Raw genomic sequence first — 19,934 nt, 5'->3', positions numbered from 1 at the left:
GACAGCATCATGTTAAACTGGAACATGGGCAAAGAGGAGACAAAACCTATAGCGGGATATGTTAAATTCCTTCTTCCAAACAATCGACTGGCACGCTTCAGGAATCTTAAAAAGGTTTCGCTTGTGAAGGATGGTCTGCACTGTGTCTCGTACTTACTTCTTAGAAAGACATTATGCTGCATTTGACACTCGAAGGTATGTCTGTCTATGAACATGGCATTCAAACACTGGAGGGGTTAGCCAGAGTGTTGTGAATTGCCTAAGAATGTAAAGATGACACGACAATGGCAGGCCTACTTCCGAACCTGGGATTTGAGGTTCAATGAACGTAACAAAATTGTTTACGAGTTTACTTCTTATACATTCACGACACGAATATCGTATAATGTTAGATTCATTGGAAAGCAATCAACTTGTTTCAAATTTATAGCAAATGGGTATGAGCTTCAGTTCTATACGAGCTCAACTAGAAGCAAACGCGGAATCAAATTGCTCAAAAGCCAATCAAGATGTAACATCAAAGCATAGCAAAATGAAAACGGAATAAAATATTAGATTTTTTTAAGAATGAGGAATATTATGATTTTAATTTCATATTATCCCATCCAAATTCGATTTGAAATTGATGAAATTTGACGTAATTAAGAGCGGCCGTACCCGAATTAGGATCGCGAGTGGACCTATTTATTGAATCATATAATCCTTGGTATATGGTTATTGGTAGGTCTGTTGATAACATTCAAAAATAGCTATACGGAATGCTGTGCGTAAATCCATTCTCAATTTTTAATAGGCATACTCATGATCTAAATTGATCCGCTTATGATCCAAAGGCTCCTTTGGGCTGTTCACGTTGCCCATATGCCGGAAGAACGACAAGCAAAGATAATATTCAACAGAGAACCCGGTCGAGGCCGCCTACTTCGTTGTATGCTTTTGGCAGTTGAAGAGGACCTAAGGTGAAACATTTCAGAATCCAAAGATGGCCGCCACTTGTGCTGACTTGTGCCCCTACTCACATTTTCAAAGGCACCAAACTGGAGAAATAGTTGGCAAACCTTTCGGATCTTCTTATTTAAAGCTCTTATTTTTTTACTTTCTTTCTGCTAGTGCACAAATAAAAAATTAAAAAGTGCACTGTTGTTGGATGCTTTCTTTCGGTGATTTGTGACTTTGAAGTTTTAGTGCAATATTAGAGGTTGATTCCAAAATGTTTCACCTTAAGGGCACTTAACGGAAGCGATTGGCCCAGGATCGAGCCCAGTGGAGAAGACTCATCCATTCGGCGCAGATACATCGTAGCGAATTGTAGCCCATCAAGTATCTAGTGAGCATGATCCAAAGTTGAAGTTCAGATAGGTGCGAATTATAATATGTTACATGAATTAAATTTAAAAAGGTTCGAATTGTCTACCGGTTCGGAGTAATGCCGGTGGATCACTGGATCAGATCGGGTAGAAATAACACCAACTTTTACCTAACTCCTTAGTGAAAATCTGACTCCAATTCAACTTATGTTTATAGTTTCAACAACGGAAGTCCATTAAGAGCTAATTAAGCTAAGATCAGCTTCAGCCGTTGTATTTTGTTCGGTTATTTACGGGGCCTCTTTGGGACAGGCCCAAGATAATTCAATTTTATTTTTCATCTAAACTGTCGAATTTGGAGGTAAACTTCATCATTTTCAAAAGCCAAACTTAGACATGGTCGTGAATAATTATGTAAAGGATCTTGGCCACCTAGATGACAGATCCAGTGACTTAGTTATGAACCAGGTTTTCTACGAAATGGGAAAATTTTGAACGAAGGGAAAATTGTCAAATTCTTCTATTTCTATCCAAATGCTGACAAACTTGCATCTTGTCACCTTTATTAACAGAAGCGAGGATCGATGAAGAGAAATCGATCATGCGACTTGCCCTCTTATTCCAGCACATGAATTTAGTTATCGCATACGTATTCGATATTGTACAAAACAAGTTGAGTTACACCAATTAGTTTAGTAAAAGTTGAATAATAAAAAAAGTTGAGGTTATTTTTACCTGATTTGACCCAGTGAAAATTTACGAGAAACTTAAAAATAGTTGGCATTTTCAAAAATTTCCAATGACCCTTCGAAAAACTAGAAATCCAGGCGATTCCATTACAGCTAAAACGAAGACAATCCGTCGTGCCGAAAGGGCAACAAATTAGCGTTAGCGTTAGCGATAGCGTTGTTACGGTATACTTCGTAGATTGGATACTAGCAATATTAATGTTTTTTTCTTTTGATAATCTCATCTAGAATGCCTTCAGGACCAAGGCTAGGGAATAAGCCTTGATCCAATCTTAAATAAGAATACCAAAACCATGAATATTGCTATTCCCGGCCACGCCCATCTTTACCGTAACTTGGAATTGGAGAAGGAAATATTGATGTAGCACTTATTTAATGAGAGGTCTCCGACTCAGCGACACCCTCATAAGTGCTACGGAGTTGGGGGTTGGGAGGGGTATGAGGTCATCAGGATTCGCCTGAAAAGCTAGCGATAGACCCAAAGTAGTTTTTGTTTAATTGTTTTTGATTTAATCTCTTGAATGGCGGCAATCAAAAGATAAAAAATGTTTGATTTACAGTATAAAAAATGTTGTTTCACGTCAAAATAGTCGATTACGCGTTCAACGGTAATAAAGATCCGCTTTCTACCTAGTAAAAAGCAGAAAAGATCCCTCCAGGGTCATCTAAATAAGAAAAAAAAATGTTATGATTCACATGGAACTGTCATTTACATGAACATACAACCGACCAAAAAGCACTCGCAATGCATAGCCAATTCCGCGATAAGCGACCGGTTGAAACGAGTAAATTGCCGCACTTCAAATAAACGAGAAAAAAAAACCCGGGACAACAGCATAAACATGTCGCACTCCGAATCGTGAAAATCTGATCACGAAACCGTTACATCTAAAACAAATTCGGATATTCTGTTTAAAAGGAACGAACTCACCAAATGCTTGCAGCCTCCGGAAAAAAGTTACTTAATCCCCCGCCGCGGCGCCGGTCAACGTCCACCACACTCTTGATCCAGATAGAAACGTATTTGTTTTCCCAGGTTCAGAAACTGAATGCACCCAGTTGTTTTTTTTCAACGCGAAACTGAACAACATTTAAAACGCGGAAGAGCAACAATTTCACGCCGAAAGAAGATTTCCACTATTCCACTGTCACGAAGAACAATTCGGCAAATTTAAAACGATTGCGGCCAACTTGCGATTGCCCGTCGTGCCGAAATGGCAACAAATTGAACTTTTTCTCCATTTGCTTGGAAGATACGGGTTAAAATATCTAAAAAAATATCAATTGACCTCGAAGTGTCTTTTAAGGCTTAGTAAAATACTACTAAAATCAAAGTTTTCATTTTATTAACCTATTTAGGTATATACATAGAGTAAAACTTAATGAATAAATACATTTCGATTAAAATAACCTTCATATACAATATGGCCCAAGACACTTGTTAGTTATTCTTAGGCGGCGTCCATTTATTACGTAACGCTAAATTTGGAAATGTTTGACCCCCTCCCCCCTACGTAACGCTTTTTGTATGAAAATTTTTAAATTTTTGTATGAGCCGTAACGCTTGAGCCTACTCCCCCCTCCCCCTAGAGCGTTACGTAATTTGTGGATGCCGCCTTACAGGTGTTATAATAATATGAATGTAAGAAATCTATATAATTAAAAATGTACTGGTGTTTGTATGTCACGAAATAACTTACGAACTAGTCTACAGATTTGGTTGATTCTTTCTCCGCTTCGTTCGACAATGGTTCCGACTTGTTTGTGTGTATAAAAATCCAAGGATATTCACCAGGAAAGTCGAAAAAAACGAGAATGTACGGAACTGTCATTTTGTATGGTGTGATTCAAATCGTTTTCCAACAGCCTACTTGACGAAGTTTGCCGGGGCCACTAGTTTCTAATAAACTGTGTTAGCAAACAAGTCTAAACACTTAGTACTGTCACCCAAAGTTCAAGACAATATATTGTGTTTTATTTTTTGAAAGTTTGAATCATGTTAATACGAACATTAAAGTGAAGCTCCTACAAGTGATTTACTTTTTGAATTATTTCATAATTGAAAACACTGTAAACTTTGAAATACGCATACAAGTAGGCAATGTACTAAGGTAAATCCGAATTTTTACAATTGGGTAAAAATATATATTTAACAGAGCGTAACACGTATAAGATTTGGAAATGTATGGGAAAATCAAAAGGAATAGCTCGGAAATCAAAATGACTTTATTTTTGACTTAAACCATGGCTCGATATAAGGAGTTTTTTATTACTTTTGAAACTTTTTTTGTATTTTTGCTACGGATTCCTGGGTCAAATCGTAATTTTCAGCTTATTGTTCTATGAACATATTCACAGTTATTTACCGAGATGTTTTGATAAAGTTGTCTTTCTCTGTCAGAGAAGTCAGGTAATTCCTTTTACGAAAAGTTAATGAATTATCACCACATCTCTTAGTTGAGCAATGACCTTTTTTAAGGGTTCATTCAAATATTACGTAACGCAAAATTTATCAACTTTAGACCCCCTCTTCCCCCACGTAACAGCTTTTGTATGGATAATTTCAAATTTTTATATGGACCCTAAGACCCCCTCCCTCCCCCTATTGCGTTACGTAATATTTGAACGGTCCCTAATAGGAAACTAACGTTAAACAAAAGAAAATTAACCTTCCGCCAGTCGCTCAAAAAAAGTTACACCAGCGGTCGCATCGTGTACTGAGTACACGAGGAGCAATTTTGATTATATAACTGAAGCTAGGCACGATAGAATATTGCTGTCGTCGGTTAATTTGTTCAGTTCAACGGTACCAATTGGTAAATGAACAAATAAAACTTTGAAAACATCTTCACTCTTCAGTGGCCATCGGATTGTTCCCCGGGGGAGCCGATGAAGTGGACATTTCACAATGCAACATTTCGAACACAAATATATCAGGATCTAGATTTTTAGCAAGATGGTGTATTCGACAAAGTTGTTCAGTAGGTCAAGGACTAACATGTGATAGGCACTAGGCAGCTTGTTTAGAAATTCTGCCACCAGTTGGCGCTAGAGAGCATTTAATTTTTAAAACACAGATATCTCAGGATCCTGATAACCTAGAAAGATAACGTCTTCTACAAAGTTGTTTAGTAGGTCAAGAACTAACATATGATAGACCACCTCACTTGAAATTCCACCATCATATGGCGCTAGCGAGCATTCAATATTTTAATCATGAATATCTCAGGATCCCGATTTTTTAAAAAGATGGTGTTTTTGGCAAAGTTGTTCAGTAGTTCAAGGACTAACATGTGATAATATGTTTCATTCGGAATTCTTTCATCAGATGGAGCTAGTGAACGCAGAAGTTAACCTGAATTCGATTTCAGCTCAATAATCACGTGGTCCTTTTTCGCAAAGTGCACCTCTTTCGGAAGAATTAGATGCCCATCCAAACACAACGCTTTCTATATATATCCAATGCCTAGCCCGAGAGCGCAGTTGCTGGCTAGTGTAGTGTGCTATTCCTATACCTAAAAAACAATGCCACAAACTTTTTTGTCCCTTCAGCGTTTCGAAATTTGTGAACGGGCATTAATAAAATAAGCCTGAAAGGAATTCGAATCCATAACCCTCAATATGGTGTTGCTTAACATATGCGTAAAAACCGGTATTTGGACTTGTTGGTGGTGTTCATATTTCAATTTTGTTTTTGAACAAATATTTTTCTTTCTTATGAATATAGGTTGTGTCATAGCATCACGTTGTTACAGTGATCATTCACATCATAGCTGCAAACATTTCACCAGAAATTTTGCCCTTCTTTTTTAAATAGGTTGTTCTTTCACGTTTTATTGGATAAGCTAGTCACTAATATTTCCATATAGAACAGCTTTTTATAAAGGAATATATCTTGAAGGCATTCACTAAAGTGATTCCTGCTATAATTCTAATCGGAAATTTTCCCTTTCTTTTATCTTCTTGTATTAAAACAGACAGGTCTCTTATGGATTTACTCACCACTTTTCTGCCATCATCATTTTTTCATTATCTTGAATCAAAAAAATTTTTTTTGTGGTTATTTCACAGAAATTCAAATCAATGATCCCACAAATCAACAAAAGTTCTTACTGTAGCGTCAATCAGAGGCCGCCGATTTTTCTAACATGTACAAGTGTACAAGTGCGATAGCGGAACGGTCGTCTATTAGGTTGGTTTTTAGGCGGGTTCCATAGAACAACACTTGCAGCGACTATCTCAGGGTGAACTTACATTATCATCGTTTACGAAACAAAATCTTTAAGAAGATCTTAATCTTAATGCCCGACACCTTTAAAAATGAGTAAAGGAAGTGGCTACCGACGTCCAATAAGACTTTATCACATCCTAATTTTGTGCATATTACAGCTATCCTTCTCATAATAAATTCACCTTTCTTTTCGAAAAAGGCTGTTCTTCAGAGCATTGCAATGTGGCTGTGTGAATCTTCCCAAAATTAGAGGACAAAACTTAGTGTGTAAAAATTATTTGCTGAACAACTAGCTGCTTTTTTATCTTCTAATATTTGAAAAATACATTTTTGAGCCAAACTCGTGAAATACTCAAAAGGAATCGTACAATTATCTCCCCACTCTCTAACTAGAATATGTCTCAAAATGTTATCCATTCGGGGTAGTGGCGTTCGGGGTAGTGACCCATTCGGGGTAGTGGCGTTCGGGATAATGACCCATTCGGGGTAATGGCTTTCGGGGTAATGGCGTTCAGGGTAGTGGCATTCGGGGTAGTGGCGTTCGGGGTAGTGTCATAGAATCAATACTGTACAATTTACTATAATTGATAATAATTGAAGTAGAATGGTTTTGTTTATGATAATTATGATACTGACGACTCCCTCGATAGCATTCCTGGCAAACGCAGCTCAGGTTTCGTGAACCAAACTCTGATAATGAGATGAAGTGTCAGAAGGACTTCATATCAAATAAAATGTAGGTAGGTAAAAAACATGGCAGTACCTGTTGGTGAAAAATGTTCATCAGTATAATTTATTTTCCTTTGATTCCAGGACCACAAAAATGCTCATACTGATTCCGTTCATCTAGAATACGTCCTCAACTGTGTCCAATGCTCACATAGGAAGGTTATTTTTTTCATTTAAGTTAATTGGATCATAATTGTCGTCGATTGTTGATACAACAAGGGATCAATCAGAACAATATGAAATTGTTTGAGACTTTCTGCCATATATTGTATATTTTACAATAGTTTTCTCTGAATGTAATTTGAAAAGTATTAATATTTTTATGTGTATATTAGAGAGATGCAAATTTTGAAAGCTTAGCTCCCCTATGCTTAAGCATCGGATTGCTTCGAGGTCTTTAACAATGTTGTTTATCGTAGAATTATCTATCGAGGTCTGTGTTCAGTATTTTTAAGAGGTGCCCATTGACCTTTGGCAATTTTTCTTTGCAAAAGTAAGTTTTCCCATAGTAAATCCCATACAAACTTTGAACGACTGGCGCGTAAATATAGTTTCACCAATCGAGCTGAAATTTTGCACAGTTGTTATAAGACCTAAATGAAATCCAAAAAGTGGACTGGAGCGAGAATCTATATTTTTCATACAACCGTGTTCCAGGCTAGGGCCCATTCATAAATTTCATAACGCTGAAGGAGTGGGTGGGTGCAGTCGTGATGTTACAGCTCATACAACATTTGACAAATATTCATACAAAAAGCGTTACGACGGGGTGGGTGGGTGTCGAAAATGGTAATTTTCGGCGTTATGAAATATATGAATGAACCCCTAGTGTATATACATATTCGTTTTACTTAGTTGACGTCGCAAGATGTGCTATCTTACAAATGTTTGTGGAATCCAATTAGGTTTACACAAAAAATCATCTGTAGAAAAAATGGAATTGGAATAACTGTTTCCTCAACTATTACGATCTGTAAGTTTAGGATAAACAGGTATAATACGCCCCCCTAAGGAAAAACTGCTCGATCGCAGTGGCAAATGCATTACTTCTATAGTTTTTGGTGTCAAAGTTTTATTTACTTAGTTGGTCATGCTCTGCATGCAACTTTTTCTTGCCAAGTGGCTTCTAAAAAGAGTAGACGACGTTTGTAGAAATGTTTCCAAGGAGAATTCCACCACTTGCTAAGCTTAAAGGGGTCCATTAGTCGTCTTCCGGTAAAATTTTTTGTAATAAATACAATAGTAAAAGATGGGCTTCATTTACAACGAGGCTTGCCTATCGGACCCAAAATTTTACGCAAAAAAGCTGATTTTCGATATGTTTGGTTTTTCTATTGGTTATTAATACTTCCCAAAGATCTTATATGCGCAACATAATTGTTTTGCGGATATTTAAGATATGTAATCATATTTACGTGTTAAAGAAGCCTCAATCCCTTGAAAATGAATTGGGACGTGTTGCCCGGTTGGGGCGCATTATACCAATTTACCCTACATGTTCACAGCGATGTAAAGACCCACATTTTCCACTACACAAAAACACTGTCGCCGTCGTGGAGCGTCGCTTCCTGTCAGTCTCGTCGGAAAAGATGTATCGATTCGAAAATATTTAGTTTTACGTACGATAAATACAAGACCGCCACCGCCAACCTCTTTTCGAGTGCGTCGCCGATGGGTTGGTTGTGTATGTCTATGAATATAGTTAATAATGGAAACATTATGATGCGATGTTATCTTCTATTATGGCGAACGCGTGCTTTACACTCTGAAGACATTTTCTAGCATTCACAACACTGAATAGCAAAGAGCGAGTGTTATGAAAACACATAGAGGCGTGCAAAACATATGTTTTGTGCTTTGCCGCCGGATTGAGGGTGCTATTTGGTTTGTCCTGTGATAGAACTGCCCATGTTCGCATAATCGACGTAAGCGCCAATATGATCAACATAATGTTTTTTTTTATTGTTAATGCATTTCTATAACTAATAGTACATTCTTTGGATAAGCAAACAATATTTATGTGTTTGAAAATATTAGATCAATATTACATCAATTTCCGAACATACGTACGTTTTTTCTAGCGTCTATTCAGACAGTTTAGCACTATGGAAGTGACCAGGAGTTTACGTCAATTCATGCATATGATCGTTTATCAAACTTATTGATTGGTCGCAAAAACTGATGCGTGCGTTTTAAGATGACAAAAGAAAGAAATTTAAAAACATATCAACTCGGCTTTTAAACTTCGATCCTTGTTAAGCGCACATATTATTTTACCAAATTTATTAACAGATGCAAGAATACAGTCGGAAACACAAAAACGCATTTCCCCTTGCAATGATACCCGGGTAGAGGTGAAGAACAAAATAATGGTAAAATAAGAACAAATTTTTCAATAATATCTACTTTAACCATTATGATGTTATTAATATATGACATTAAATATCTCATCAATAGAAAAACATACAATCATAGCAAAATTTATCATTGATATGTTATTCTTGAAAGTCATGTAATAACTAATCAATAACAAAATATACTATCATGGCAAAATTTGTTATTTGTGCAAAAAATACTAAAAACCTTAAATATCTAAAGAATAACAAATATCGCCATCACAGTAAATTATGTTATTATTTTGATATTTGAAAACATTATTTAAATAATTCATGAGAACAAACCAATATCAAATTTTACCATAATAGCTCATTTTACTATTCGTATAATATTCATTGAAGATTCAAAAAGCAAAAGTTTTTAGCAGGAAAGCAAAAAGTTCATTTTTCAATCATGTTAAATTAAGATATTAAAGTGAAAGAACTAAAATTGCCATTATTTTGATCTACTTGTGAATAGCTTATTTAGTTATTATTTCGTTATCAATATCTAAATAATAACATATTTTGTTATTTACGGTTGCCTATATTTTTGCTATTATTTTGTTATTACAATGGCAAAATATGTTATTATTTAGTTTTTATGCCATACAAACTTAGTTATTATTTTTGTTATTTTATCTCTTATTTCAAACAAACAAAGAACAAATTTTGCTATTCAAACATTTTATTTTAATAGTAATTTTTTTTATTATTTTGCTATTCTCCTCTACCCGGGTAGTACTGGTGGTTACGTCGACCATGCGAACATGGGCAGGAAAGTTTTTGTAGAAATAATTGTATCTAAGTTTTTATCAAGTACATTCTACAATGGTACAAGCAAACGACGATAGGGGCATAACATGCCTTTGATAAGAAGCAGCTGCAAATACTGTCGATTTGCTGTAGGGTTGTGCGTTTGTCAAACAGTTTTCTTATCACATTTGCGGTGAACGGCGTTATCTTGGTTGGCTATAAAAAATGTGAATGCAAATGGTTGCTTACATGGAAATATAGATAGGCGTTCGAATTAATTGGTGTTCTATTTAGCAGCAAATCTATCAAAATTTTTAGTTTTGTTATGATTGATAGCATCGCAACAATGACAGTACATTCAGGTTCCTAATAATCAGAAATGAAAAATTGTCGTGAAGTTTTAGTAAAATTAAGATTTTAAGCATTTTAAATATATTTTTTTGCAATCTAAAATTGATCTTACAAGCGATCTTGACATGATAAAAAAGCTGAAATACCTGAGGAATCTCTGAAGTTATTTTAAAAATATCCTTCGATGAATTGAAATTGAAGTAGTGATAAATGGAATCCTGGAAAAATCCACTGAAAACTCACTGAAGATTCTTGGAGGATTTTCTTTAGAAATATCTTGAATAATCTGCCGGAGAAAAATTTCTAAGAGTATGTACATGGATGTCCTAAGTTTTCATCCGAGATTCTCGTTCCAAAAGTTTATAAGTTCAAACAATAATATACTCAAAGATATATGTAATCATTACTTCACGGGTACTTGAATTTTCTCAAAGATTCTCAAGAAATTTAATGGAGTTTTGTTTTCAACCAGTGTATCTTTCACGGAATTTCTTCCTTCATACTTCCAAAAATTTCCCAAAGAATTACTCAAATAATTTGTTCAAACATTTTTCCAGTGAATAAGCCAGGAAACTTCTCAGAAATTATGGGAGGAATTCTTGAAAAGGCATACAGGCATGGTTTATTTCTAATGAAATCTCAATCTCTTATGAAACATCTTAAGAATTATATGATACTCTCCTGCAAGGATTCCTGAAGGAACTTCTGGATCCTTAGGGAAGCCTCAGAGGATTTTTCTAATAAATTGTTGGAATGATTATTAAAAAAAATGCCAAACAAAAGCTTTGTTTATGTTATTGTTTTTTCATAATTTTCTGGAGTAACCTCTTCGGGTTGAGTCCATGGAGGTATTTGCAAAAAGAAAAAAAAAATACGGAGAAAAATGTTATTGACAAATGTTTAAAATAATATGCTGGATCTGGAAGCTGGAGATATCCTTAAGAAATCTATGGAGGAAATTCCTGGAGCACCTTCATAAGGAGACCCTTGACGAATTCATCGACTAAACTATTTTAGTTCTGAATTTAATTTTTCGTTATCTAAAATAGATCTGAGCACGGTTTGGGCAATGGTTTATTTTTATTAGCAAATTTAAGAATTTTGGTGTTTGATTTTTCTATTATTTGTACATTCCTTTTTATTTTTCTTGAAACCTCTTCTTTTTGGTTACCGATTTTTGGCAAAAATAAACTTTTGAATTTTTACGATACTCTTGAAATTATGAAGTTTTTATTTTCTTTTCTAGAATATATTTCATTTTCCGTATCACTAACGGAAAAACAGGTTTGAACATATTTTAATACCCCCAGGCTCCAGGGTTTTTCAAGCATTAAAATATACAAAAATGATTCAAAAATTAAATGCGTGTTATGGTCCAAGGTGTAAGTAAAACAAATACTTTCGAACTACGAAAGAATACAAAAAAATCCAAAGTGTAGCCCGTCTACAGACGGGCTTGGGTATTAAGGGTTAAGGAATCGGTTGAAATATTCCTAGATTTAAAGTTACTTTAAAAAATCGGAGTACGAATTCCTTTTATAATTGTTGTAAAATTGAATCCCTAAATGAATTTATTTTTTTGTGGGTTTTTTTAGAAGAACTTCTATATTATTTTTTCAAAGACCTCCCTGAGTAACAACTGGAGAAATCAATAGAAGAATTGCCCTGTGGATGAAAAATTTGCTCAAGAAAATCCTTTAAAAATCCCGGAGGAATTTCTGCACAAAACAAAAAATAGTCAAAAGCTCTAGTAATGTTACTTGAGGAATTTCTGAAGAAATTCTTGCAGTTGTCTTTTCTACTGGAATTCCTGAAAAACTCGTGTAGTGGCGTTTAATTTATAACACTAGGATAATGTGCCAGGATTCTACCTCGAATTTTCATACGAGAAAATACCTGAAATTTATCCCGATATTACATTAAAAAATCATCCAAAGATCTAAAACAAATCGTCTATATGTTGCTTAATGCATTCCGCTTTAAAAGATCCAGGGGTTACTTCAAATATATTTCATGTTAATTAAAGAAAGCCTCCCTTGCATATGCTACATGTCCAGTATAACGACGATTCCTATACCTACAATATTTCAGGTCGAAGATTTATCCATATAGGTCAATTTGGTAAGGCCAAGAAAAAAAAACATATCACAAAACGATGAAGTGTTTTTATGCAATTATTGCAAATGTTATGGCCTATCATTTGATCCCATTAAAAGTTAGCTTCATTTAGCATGTATAAAGATTACTCCTTTTACGGTACCTCCAGCAAAGTTCACAAAAAAGTGTAAATTAGAAAATTTGAAACGCCGTCGTTCAAAAATTTCCGACAAATATTTACTCTGTCCGCTCCAGATAGCATCGCCTGGCCTGCCGATGAAGTATAGCTATTGCCCAACGCGCGAGGAACATCAATTTTAGCAAACGATATCGCACGAGCTGTATTTTTACGATCTCAATAGAGCTTGTTTGTTTGGATGTCTTCTTCACTTGTCCTCTCTTGGTCCTGCCTACACACAAATAGCGATTTAGTTTCGAGCACGCTGTTGCTGCCGTTTCTTTCCTCCAGTTTTCACAAAACGAGAATCAACCAAAGCCACGATGACGTGATTGGTGACGATTTTGTATAAACAACACACAAGGCAGCGTCCAATTGAGAAATACTGCATAAATCTGTAACACCACCGTAGACTGTGTCGCTGTGTGACAATTCAATTTGATAATCTTCTTTATCGCCGGCCGAGCCATGTGAGCATCTGACTCACCATTCAGCGCATCAGGCTTGAGTGAGTAATTTTAGCACTTCAGAAAAGGAACACTTTTACACATTTTTAACGTTCATTTGCTCCTATGGGGAACGCTTGCTGTTTGCTCGATTGGACGGACATGCCAATCGACGATACGACACCCGGTGCTGGCAATTGAAGCAATCTTCGACGTCCTTGCGTTAGATCGATACGTTTGAACTTATTTTATTCTTCACATTGTTTTATTCGATTCGGTTGATTATATTTAAATATATGTGATTCCATGTTCTTTCAGATAACTCACAAACTTTGTTACACTTCTTTTATGCAACTGTATAATTTGAATCGTAATAACGAAATTTGACTCAAATCACTTAATTCCGTTTTCTTTTGGGAATGTTTACTGTTTCTCATGGAATGACACTTTCGTTTATTTCGCCACTGCCTCTCAACTATACAGAACTTCGATAACGCAAGATGTTGAGCTGTTCTTATACGAACACATTTGTAGATTACAACTGCGCCACTTTCAATATTCATCATCTAAAATGCACATTATTTTAACAAGTATCCGCATCCGATGAGTTTACACAAGACGTATTTTCCATTTCCTCAAATCGACTTTTCTCTGGTGTGTAGTTGACGTACTTCCTCTTGATGAGTTTCCACTTGGGTACATAGATTCATAGCATTCACATGGGTGTATATTTAAGCTTCCCACCAACTGATAAAAACTCACTACACAAAACAGGCACAATATGTGGGTACAAGTGAGTCACTGAAACTCGCCCGAATCGCTGCGCAACCTTTGCATGCAGGTGACAAACCAACTCTCAGATTAGAACTCGCGACAGAGGTTATCAGCGCCCGATCTGAGCGAATTCCGCGCAAAAAGAACGGATCGCAAACTCGACTCGACGACACCCAATGGCTTGTGCGACCTTCTATCTCGCGAATTATTTAAAAACTGAGAATATACCCTAGGCCAGTGGTTTGACTGACGTATGCGACTTGGGTTAGCACAACAATTGCGAACACCACAACAACTCAGGAAAATCCACTATACCCGTTCCGATCAACGATGAACGACGACGACAACAACCAGCGACTACGGAGCTATACTTTGTTATGTGTACTCTTGTTGTGACTTCCCCCGGTTCTAAAGCATGGACAAAACGGCGACCGGACGTGGACGGATAGGTAGATGTGGGAGAGCGCTGAGTTTAGTTGAGCAGCAGCAGCACCACAGTCGAAGTCGGTCGGTGGTATGCGAGACGTAAAATAAAAGCACAACACACAGAAGAGCAAAGTCAACGACAGCAGCGGATCTGAGGAAAAAAGCAACCAAAACACATTGAACTTGGCGCGCTGCTATACATACTAAATTGTGTACGGACACGATGATTTCTCTCTTTAGGTTCTTCTAGCATCCCTAGACGGATGGGGTTGTTCTAGGAAGAATAGCTAAATTAGAATTATATCTTATTCAGCCCAAAAACTTGTTCTATATTCTACATATATTTCATCAATCCATTCTCTCGGAATATGCATATCCATACTCCATGAGATCATCGGCTCACAGAGGTTCATTTTACAGCAAACCATCCATGAGCCGATATTGAAGAGACCATCGATTAACAGAAATATCGAATCATAGAACAGATATTCTCTGGCATGATGTTTGAAGGGATAATCACAGTTTTTAGTATAGTTTCATTTATCAACCGAAATCAAATCAGAGCTGAATAAAATTCAATCCGCGGCAGATTTGCGCAAAATTTAACAGTTAAAAATAACATTTCTTTTTGCTCAGTTGTGTAGTTACTGAACCTCTATAACGTCAGCATTACACTCCCGTGCATATGTTTGGGTTCACCCCCTAAGAAACATGCAAAAGTGTTCAATCCATGTTTCTGTGATTACACGTCCAATTGAAACTCTCAAGCCGCATTCAAAAGACAAAGAGTTATTTTTACTTCGTATGTATTTTTCTAAAACCATTTTTGAACTTTGTATACTAAATTGTTACTTAAAGTTTATTTTTCAAAAAACACACTGAAAAAACATAGCTGATTTCCTCAGTATTGAATCAACCAAAATTTTAAAACAAGGTGTCATTAGAATCGTAATCTTACACACTAAGCTCTTACAGTGAATTTCACCGTAATCTCAACAGCTGAACAGTTCGGTGAAATAAAACACCGTAATTCCTTCGAAATTTTACGGATTCCGGTGATTTTTATCGGAATACTGTAAAAATTTACCGTACTCCGTTAATTTAGTTCACCGAACTGTTCAGTTGTTGAGATTTTACAGGAATCCGTAAAATAATTTAAGTGTGTACATTCTTTGAGGGGCGCTCATGAAAATTTTGCGGAAAATTCTGAAAACTATTCAAAATTAATGAAACAGACATTCAAGTCATCGTGCAAAAGATTGGGTTCACCCCTCAGTATGGTGTATCGTGCAAAAGTTTGGGTTCACCTGAACTTACTTAAATCTGTGAAATCTCAAACCAATCATGTACGCGCCATTATTTGCGCTCAAAAAAGCTTCAAACTATTAAAATCGGTTGAAAAATGGCAGAGATAGGGTGATCAAAGTAATTTGGACAGACCGTTACGCGAATATAATTTAGCCATTTACGGCAAAATTAAATGGAGGTGGCCAAATTATATACGCGTAATGCTCTGTCCAAAATACATAAAACACCCTATGATGTGCGTGCGGCTCAGGTGAACCCAAACTTTTGCACGATTTGCATTATAATGAGGGATGAACCCAAACTTTTGCACGATGACTTGACTGACTGTTTCATTGATTTTGAATACTTTCCAGATTTTCCCGCAAAAATTTCTTGGGGTCTCTTCAAAGAATATAAAATTACGATTATAATGACACTTTGATTTGGTCAATCCAATGCTGAGGAAATAAGATAGGATTTTTCAGTGTGTTTTTTTGAAAAATGTAACAACTTTTAGTAAAAATATAGTATCTTCTTCTTCTTTTCTGGCGATACGTCCCCACTGGGACAGAGCCTGCTTCTCAGCTTAGTGTTCTTATGAGCACTTCCACAGTTATTAACTGAGAGCTTACTATGCCAATGACCATTTTTGCATGCGTATATCGTGTGGCAGGTACGAAGATACTCTATGCCCTGGGAAGTCGAGAAAATTTCCAACCCGGAAAGATCCTCGACCGGTGGGATTCGAACCCACGACCCTCAGCTTGGTCTTGCTGAATAGCTGCGCGTTTACCGCTACGGCTATTTGGGACCCTAAAATATAGTATACAAAATTCAAAAAATGTTTTTGGAAAAATACATACGAAGTAAGAATAACTCTTTGCCTTTCGAATGCGGCTTAAAGAGTTTCAATTGGACGTGTAACCACAGAGATATGGACTGAACACTTTTGTATGTTTTTGAGGGGGTGAACCCAAACTTTTGCACGGGAGTGTATGTATTACTGTTTCGATTCTTATTCCGAACACTTAAGGCATACAGTGACTTTAAATGCATCTGGTAGACATAAATCAGCAAATGTTTGTGAAAATTTTAGTTCCTTCGCAAAACCCAACTGTAAACTGCTGAACGTACTGATAAAATCATTGATTTCTCCTTGCTACTATTAATATTACGCAAAAGTGTAAAATCACATTTTGCTTCAAATGCCGAATAATGTGCTCAATCTGTCTCATATTCCGAACACCTTGATTTCAATTCCGAGCAGTACGAATAAATCGTATTCAAATTAATAATGTCGCAAATAAACCTATCTGAGCTGGTTACACTGGCCTCGAACTAGACAATCATTACAACTCCCAGAATATAAAATAGTCTTAAAGACATTTAATTCGAGTTGCAATTGGCTGCCACTTCCTAGAAAATTGATGACACATTTAAGAGGAATATTTCAAGCACATCGCCATACAAAATCCGAGTGTTTGGAATTTGAGACAAAATGTTGGGTAATACTCTATGAATTCCCGATACATATTTTGTTTTAAAATATGTTTGCACAGTTTTTTAATTAACACATCTACTTCTAAAATCTGTGCGGATTGTAATCTTTAATCACCTGGTTCCAGCCAGTTTGTCTAAAATCAGTTTTTATAAAAATAATAATAGCTGGGTCATGCAATATCGAGTATTAGGAAGAATGTATGCGTTTTACAGTATGGCCCATAAAATGCGAAAACAATACAAACGTGAATTTAGGACTCACAAGCGTTATTTTTATTTTATTTTATTTTTTTGATGAATGTGAATTCTGATTATTCATTAGTACATACTAACATTACTTCGCCATATAGTATATTTTTTTACTATCCTTGTAAATGTGTTAAAGCAAAAAACAGGTTTTGTTCTAAAAAACTCAAAAAAGTCTTTGATTGTTGCATACTCTGGTGATCAACTTTATACTTTAAAAAAACGCATCTAATTGTAGAAAATAAAAAAGATCGATCTCAGAGGATGGAAAAAGTCTTAGAGAACTTCCTTTCAAAAACTCTAAAAAAAATTTATGCGTGGGTCATGATTTTAGAAGCAATTGCGTCTTATGGGTTTAATGAGCCTTGATTGTTTTTCAAAGTTTAATCAAACGTAAAATAATACAAACTTTTTGAAAGAGAAAAAATGATAAATGAAACACAAATCACGGTTATTCTGAATATCCGACTTAAGCTAACATATTTTAAGTCTTTGCACTTCAAATATAAACTATTTTTTTTTAATATTTGACAAGTGCGAATGTTAGAGACAAGGCCTGTAAATAATTGCACCGGATCGTGGAAATTTTCAAAGTTTTCATCAAAAGGTATGGAACTCTATGACTACATCATAAATTCAGAAGGTATGTTCCCAAGCCCTCTCACTTAAAAAGAAATAAAAACATAAAAATCATGTCCAAAACGAAAACCGATTCTAAACAGACTAAAGAAATCAACTGATAAATAAATTTAATGATTTATTTTTCATATAAAAAACTACCATAGAACATGATATGATGATTTTCGCATTTATTATGGGCCATACTGTAACGTGTAGATGTGGGCTTCGTAGCCGTGCGGTTAGTGTCACCGAGGCATTTAGCCGCATCGTGCTAAGAAGTGTGGGTTCGATTCCCGCCTCAGACCGAAAACTTTTCGAGAGGAATGTTTTCTGACTGTGCCACTGGGCGTTGCATGCTAGACCACTGGAAGCATTAACGTGTAGTGTCTTTATTTAAAATGTCGGTTTATCGAAAAATATACGTTTTATTTCATTAAATTTTGCAATATTTCTTTTATTACATTTTTTCTACCATAGATACCACCAAACTTTTCGGTGGATCAATTAAAATTTGCTCTGGTAATTTTGACAAATTTAAGCCAGAAATGAAATAAAGTTGAGCTTGAGCTTGATCTTGAGCTTGATTGGCCGCCCTTGGTTGCTACTCCAGTATCGCCAGATCAGCTGCACTTACACAATGAACCAACCAGATGACTGCTTGTGATTAACAGGCACCCTCAGTGTATATATGCTGGTGATCTTCTATTTTTAGGCAACAATGGTACCTGCCACGTCAGAATGCAGACCAATGAGGGGAAGGGGAAGGAATTGATGATGCATTCAACCAGCGTTGCCAACCTTCCAGATTTGTCTGGAATATTCCAGATTTTTGAGCCCCCATAATACAAAAATCTGGAAGATCCAGATAAAATTTTTAATGAATTTGTAAGGTTTTGTAAATAATTTGTAAGGTTCTCCATATACGACATAAGCGATCCAGACTTTTCCAGACAAATTTTCAAAAACTTCCAGATTTCTGAAAAATTGACTTGGTATCCCTGCATTCAACTGTCTCCCACGGTTGAACGTATATGCCACTGCGTCAACGCCAGTTCATACGGGAAGGGTGAAAGGGTGGGGTAATTTTTATGGCAGAGAGGCTTGCTGGTTTGTTTAGTAGACTGCCTATGTATCAGGCGTAAAGGAAGGCATGTTATAATGATGAACGAATGGGAGCGTAGGGAAACGGTTTATTTCTGTCCGTCATGGGTTCTAGCGAATGCTATGAACTGTGATAGATACATCAACTGTGATATATTAAGAGTGGTAGATAGAAGCAAGTGAAAGATACAACTACAAAGTACGAGGAAAGGGACGGGCCAGGGATTGAACCCATGACCTTCTGCTTATGAAGCAGAAGCGGTAGCCATTAGACCACCAACCCCGTCATAAGCCAGAAATGAAATAAAGTTAAAGAAAAACAACATTTGAGGATATCAAAACTTATTCAAATTTGCGTAAGCAGTGTGCCAATGTATTATAATAATACTTGACCCGGTTACCCCATCACATTTAAAAGTACGGGGAAGTGTACCATGTCCAATATATTTGTATTTATTGATAAAAATCATATTTTTGTGATCCATTTGATTAGAACTTAAATGTTTACCATGTGAACTAATAGTATTCGATTTTAGGCAGAATTTTATCTCTGGGTTTTTGATTGTCAGAAAAACATCTATATAAATAAAAATGGAATGGTGTTTGTATGTCACGAAATGGCATCCGAATGGGTCAACGAAATTGTACATTTTTTTCACTGTTGTATGCATGTAGGGTTCCGACGTGTTCGTGTGAAGACAAAGTTTAGAAAAGTCGCCGGAATAGATAAAAAATTGGGTGTAAATTTATCTGTCAATTT

General features: G+C 36.0%; 1 protein-coding gene and 1 long non-coding RNA gene across 4 annotated transcripts in view; both read right to left on the bottom strand.

Moving 5' to 3' along the window:
- Positions 1 to 14,215, bottom strand: part of LOC110676510 — a 43,709-nt gene extending 29,494 nt beyond the window's left edge. The window contains exon 1 of one of the 2 annotated variants that reach the window (XR_002500465.1): positions 13,744 to 14,215. This is a non-coding gene — a long non-coding RNA (uncharacterized LOC110676510). The remainder of the gene's footprint in view (positions 1 to 13,743) is intronic. The other variant, XR_002500466.1, reaches the window with a different exon arrangement.
- The window catches only part of LOC5575446 (cytohesin-1), a 165,890-nt gene that overhangs the window by 100,539 nt on the left and 45,417 nt on the right, over positions 1 to 19,934 (bottom strand). The window lies entirely within an intron of this gene.

The sequence above is a fragment of the Aedes aegypti genome, chromosome 2 (assembly GCF_002204515.2).
Source record: "Aedes aegypti strain LVP_AGWG chromosome 2, AaegL5.0 Primary Assembly, whole genome shotgun sequence".
Classification (NCBI taxonomy): domain Eukaryota; kingdom Metazoa; phylum Arthropoda; class Insecta; order Diptera; family Culicidae; genus Aedes; species Aedes aegypti.
Note: the sequence above shows the minus strand (reverse complement) of the source record. Positions and strands in the feature narration are given on the sequence as shown.